Raw genomic sequence first — 6,000 nt, 5'->3', positions numbered from 1 at the left:
CTGTAAATTTTAATTTCTTCGCAAAGTCTAGCTGTTAGCAGTTGAGTGTACCGATAATAATGTTGATTTATTTAGTTTTAGTATTGCTTTTACGTGAAAGTATGGAACAACATTTTGATTCAAATGCCGAACACTGTGTTCATTGTGTCTCATATTCCGAACACCTTGATTTAAATTCCGAACAGCACGAATAAATCGTATTCGAATTAATAATTCCGCAAATAAATTTATCTGAGCTTTTTCTACTGGTCTCAAACTAGAGAATCATCACCACTCCCGCGGAAAAAAAATTATTGGAGACGTTAAAATTGAATTACAATTGTCTACCATTTCCTTGTTATTTGGTGACATATTTCAGCGAAACATTTCAACCAAATCGCCATACAAAAACCGAGTGTTCGGAATATGAGTCTGTTCGGAATTTGAGACAAAACGGTACATGAGAAACACGACACTTTGCTAAGAAGTTGATCAATAGCAGGGATAGCTGTTCCCGTGAGGTCGAGTATACGATTTGATGTTCGCTGGATTAGCGGTAGATTGCTGTTGTTTCGGCTTTTTGGCGCTATATGAATGGCCATTCGGGCTGTAGATAGTTCAAAGGGGAATGTACCAGATTCAGCCATGACCGCGTTTATCGGACTTATCACAAACGCTCCGGAAGCAAACCGGACCATCTTGTTATACGCCGGTTCAAGGATCTGCAGAGTTGCTTGTCCTCCTCGACTCAACAGTCCTATGCCATAGGTCAATTTCGCGATGACAAGGGCCGACCCAACTTGTAGGAGGGTTGATCGGTTGCCCCAAGGAAGTTTAGATCCAATCATTTGGAGGATTCGTAACCGAGATTCACATGCTTTTTTCACTGCTTGGCGTTCAACGTCAACGTTCGATCTAGGGTGATACCAAGAACACTTAGACGGTTGGTCTTCGGTACGGGGACTCGGTCGATGGTGATATCACGTGCCGGCTCTCGACGCGCATTTGGACTGCAGTAAGAGTTGTGCGATTTCACCGCAGATATGACAAAACCGACACTCTTCGCCCAGTTATTTAGAGTCTTCACGGCGGCCTGTAATTTTCGGTTTAGTTTTAAATTTTTCTTTCCACGCACAATAAGGAGAATGTCGTCGGCGTATAAGAGAACATCGACTCCTTTCGGCAATACCCGGAAGATGGGCTGCATTGAGCACAAAACCTTGTGGCACTCCGTTTTCCAGCTCGTGTTCGTCAGACATATGTCCACCTACTGAAACTTGGAACGTTCGCTCCAAGAGGAAGCTTTGCAACCTATTCATCATGCGACCTCGAATACGCCACGACTTGAGTGTGCGTAGGATACCATATCGCCAGGTTGTATCGTACGTTTTCGATAAGTCCAGGGATGCTACCAAGCAGTGCTCATCGACCGTTGGTAGTGATCTCTCTAGTTCGGCAAAGTTGTATCGGTGCCATGCCCCGCACGGAAAGCGTGTTGACGCTTGTCGAGGCGCCCACTCGATTCTAGTTTGCTTATGAGGCGACGATTGACGATTCGCTCCAGAAGCTTTGCCATGCAGCTGGTAAGCGAGATTGGACGAAAGGCAGCCGGCCCAGTATCTTGACAGTTCGGTTTCGGGATGGGAATGATCAGAGCGTTTCGCCAACGAGAAGGAGACTCACCACTGTGCCAGATTTTGTTGAGGAGCTCAAGCAGAATCATTTTCACGGATATAGGAAGTCGTTGAAGAAGCGGATACCCTATCATATTGGTACCTGTTGAAGCACCTCGCCCTTTGTTGAGAGCCCACAGAAGTTCAGCAAGGGTAATGTCAGTGTTGTACACATCGCCGGTATTAGGCGAAACACCTATGGACACTCCCTCAGCTACTATTTTCGCCATCTGAAACGATGGAGCGTAACTAGCCGTTGCCGATCTTTCGCCGTAGTACGTCGCCAGTTGTTCCACTACTTCTTCGGGGTTGTCCGTGAATCCATTTGGCCGTTTGAGAACAACCGGGCGTCTCTGCCGATTTCCACGCAGTGTGTTAACCGTGCGCCACAGTTCAGACGTCGTGCTCTGCGAGGAGATCTTCCCAACGAAGCTTTCCCACGATTGCTCCTTCGCTTCTTTGATTGCCTTTCGCACGGCAGCTCTTGCTACTTGGAATTCCGCTAACGCTTCGGGTTGATCTGGGTTGACCTGCTGTAGACGTCGAAGTGACCGAAGACACTTTCATCGGCGACGAATTGCCGCCTTGGCCTAGGGGCACCACCACGGTACTGCTTTCGGTCCGATTCGGCCACTAGTTCGCGGGATGGACTTAGACGCTGAGCGGTTCCACGCGAAATCGTCCATAAAATGCTGAAATCTGACATGTACCATTCCGATTTGGATGAAACTGCGCAGATGAATTAAGTATATGAGACGAAAATTATCTCATATAATTGGGGATCGTTTAGAATCGAGAGTAACTTCTGATAAGGGCGTATGTATTGCTGGCACCACCATTTAAAAAAAATTGTACCTCGGAAACAGTTTGTTATAGAGAAATAGTGTCTGAGGAGGGATGGTAGACAACCAAATAGGCTTTGTAAAAAAATATACACTGAAAAAAAAAATACCCTTATTTTCATGAAAAAATCGAAATTAAACCTTAAAACACAAATTGCAAAAAATAGGTATCTTCGATTTTTATCAATTTTTTTCTGTAAAATTTCAATGTAAAACCAGATATTTTAAGCACAGTTTCAACATGGTGCAATCTAAAATAAAAAAAAGTTTTTCTAAGAGCAACTTTTGGTGCATTTCTGAAAATTCAATTTCTGGCCGTAGAAAAGACGTTTTGATGCTGTAGTATGATTTTTCACCCAAAAACAATTCAAAATGCTTATAACAATGATCGTCCTAAAACTAGCCGTTTTCTAGATATTTAGGATTCAATTATATTTATATCATAAAACTTAAGAAAATACGCCCGTTTCATAAGTTACTCCAGATGCTCCACCAACAATGTTACGTTTATTTCTTTCCACATTAATATCCCATGTTTTAAGGACAGTTTCAACATGGTGCCATTTAAAATAAAAAAGTTTTTCTAAGGGCAACTCTTGGTGTATTTCTGAAAATCCAATCCTGGTTATAGAAAAGGCGTTTTGATGCTGCAATATGATTTTTTATCCAAAAACAATTCAAAATTCTAATATCAATGATCTTCCTATAAGTTACCGCTTCAAGATATTTGGGATGGAATTATATTAATATCATAAAACTTAAGAAAATACGCCCGTTTCTTACATTATTCCAGTTGCTCCATGCAGCCTATTTGATTGTCTACCATCCCTTCTCAGACACTTTTTCTCTATAAGAAACGGTTCCCGAGGTACATTTTTTTTTAAATGGTGATGCTAAAAATACTTACGCTCTTATCAGAAGTTACTCTTGCTTTTAAATAGTCTCTCCACCAGTGGAAAAAACTTATTCTATTATATCGAAACTATGTGCAAAATTCCATTTGAATCCAAGGTAGTCGAGTTTCATCGTTTACCGATTTGGCGTGGAACCGCTGCGATTAGTTTTTCAGTGAAGCTTCCTACATTCCACTTCAACCTCTGGGCGGATGGTTTCTGCTGTAAGCCGTTCGTATAACTCCCAATTAGCCCGATCGTACAGCCATTTTCGTCGCGTTTTTTGCTGATTTGACCGCCCCGGTATGGACACCGCAATTGGGAAGTGGTCACTGTTGTGTGTGTCTGATAAGGTTCGCCAGGTGAACCTTCGAGCCAGACTCTCTGAGCAGATGGACACATCGATCGCCGAAGTATTGCCCGAAGCCGGGTCGATGCGGGTAGCTGAGCCATCATTCAGGATCACCATTTGCTTCGTCAGGGTTGTTTCAGCTATGAATCGCCCAAGCGCGCTTGATTGGTGCGATCTCCATACTATGTGCTGCGCGTTGAAGTCTCCTAGGAGCAAAATGGGACTTTCCAGTTGGTCGAACAATTCATCCAGTGCGGTCTGGCACTGAGCTGAACTCGGCGGAACGTAGATCGACACAACAGTTGCCTGGGTCGGAGCGTGAAGGCGAGCAGCAACGAGATGTAAAGAGGTATCGACTTGGATGCGTTCCCGGATGGCAAGGCCTACACCGTGTTGCCAGTAGTTGTCGTTCCTTGACTGTAGCAGCAACGTATAGTTTCTGCCAACGAAGTCTGGTGGAACAACAGTCTGGTTCACTTTGGTCTCCTGCAAAGCAACGACACACGGTTCGAGGTTGGAGATGAGCAGCTTTAGCTCGCTGATGTTGGCCCTAAGACCACGGATAATCCACTGGAGGGCGAAGCAGCCACCGGAGCGACTATCAGTAGCTGATCGTGTGGTGGTTGACGAGGTTGATGTTTTTTGGATCGGCGGGTCTGTTGTGAGAGGGAGAGGGAGTGCGGTAGCCTCTGTCGGTGAGAAAACCAGTATGTCACTTGCATGTGGGACGCTTTGTCCCACAGTACCAGCTGCAGTCGAAACCATTACACAAGATCTGCCTATACCGACAACAGCCGACACTGGGGAAGCGCTTTGTGTAATGTTTATGCGGTGATCTCTCGAAGGGCCTTCTCCAGGAGGTGGGGGTGATGCGGCGTATCCTGAAAGATAATCGGGCGCAGCAGCAACCGTTTGCGATGGTAATGTAGAAACACTGACCTGTGGAACGTCTTGTCCCACAGTGCCAGCCGTTGCCGAAACTACTACACGATTGCTTCCAGAAACACCGGCAACAGCCGACACTGGGGAAAGGCTTTGTGTAGTATCATCGGCTATATGGTTGTTGTTAGCGAGGCGATTGGTTGATGCTGGTTGATGTAGATTGGGATTCCCTGTGGTTGGTGTGGTTCGATGGGTGCCTGAAAATATTGCAGGCGCGGCAGTACCTGTTTGTGGTTGAGAATTCATAACACTGACCTGTGGGGCGTCTTGCCCCACAGTGCCTGCCGCCGAAACTACTACACGACTGCTTCCAGAAACTGGGGAAAGACTGTGTAGTATTGTCCGTGATTTGGTTATTGGATGCGATATTGGTGCTTAATGTTGATACAGAGTGGATTTTATATCGGTGGACTTGCGATGTCGTGGTGGTGTTTAAGGTGCCATCGGCTACGGAGGTGAATTCATCATCAACGGGTTGGGGTAAGACGTTCCGGATGATTCCTTCAGCCTGCCGTACTTGAGTCGGAAGAGGTACTGCACTTTCCCTACATCCGAACCGAAAAGTCTCATTGTCCGTGTTCGTGCGAGGGTCATCGTTGTTTTTCGAACGTTGTTCGAGAGAGGGGTTATCGAAGACGCTGGTTAGGAGGTGTCTCCGATACCTCAGACTCTTCGCCGGAGTTCTCCATCTGAGTCAGGTCATAGGAGGTGGGTGCGGTCTTCTTCGGAAGCGGGCTGGTATCTGGCGAGGTTGCTGGTTTTGGGTAGACGAATTTTGGGGGTCTTCCGAGCTTGGTCTCCTGAACGGCCGGGGAGTTATTCCTAGATCGAGTCATTGGGCCAGCCGTCGACTGGACTACTCGCTGCTCTCGGCTGTGGCGGGGCTTCTCTACGATGACGGTTTCGCTCTCGTGGTGGGTTCTCTCTTGGCTTGATTGTTGTTTAACTTGCTTGGTGAAAGCCATCATCTGCTCGAACCTTTTGTCCTTTCGTTTGCCTTCTTCATGGAGTTTCGCTATTTCTCTATCCTTAGCCAACATAGCCGCTTCTAGCTCCTTCAGTTGCTGCTCAAAAACGCTCTGTTGGGCCGCTACCTGGGCGTAGCTACCAGCTTGTTGCTCCACACGTTTTCTGGCCTCCGGGAAACTCAAGTTTTCACTGATTTTCACTTTGATCACTTCCACTTCCTTTTTGTAGACCGCACACTGGCGATTTGACGGCCGATGATCACCCTTGCAATTGCGGCACGACGGAGCTTCACCGCATTCTTCCCCATGGAAGTTCTGCGAGCAATTCGCGCAGCGTTGTGGGCCAGGACA

Source organism: Aedes aegypti, chromosome 2 (genome assembly GCF_002204515.2).
Source record: "Aedes aegypti strain LVP_AGWG chromosome 2, AaegL5.0 Primary Assembly, whole genome shotgun sequence".
Lineage (NCBI taxonomy): Eukaryota > Metazoa > Arthropoda > Insecta > Diptera > Culicidae > Aedes > Aedes aegypti.
Note: the sequence above shows the minus strand (reverse complement) of the source record.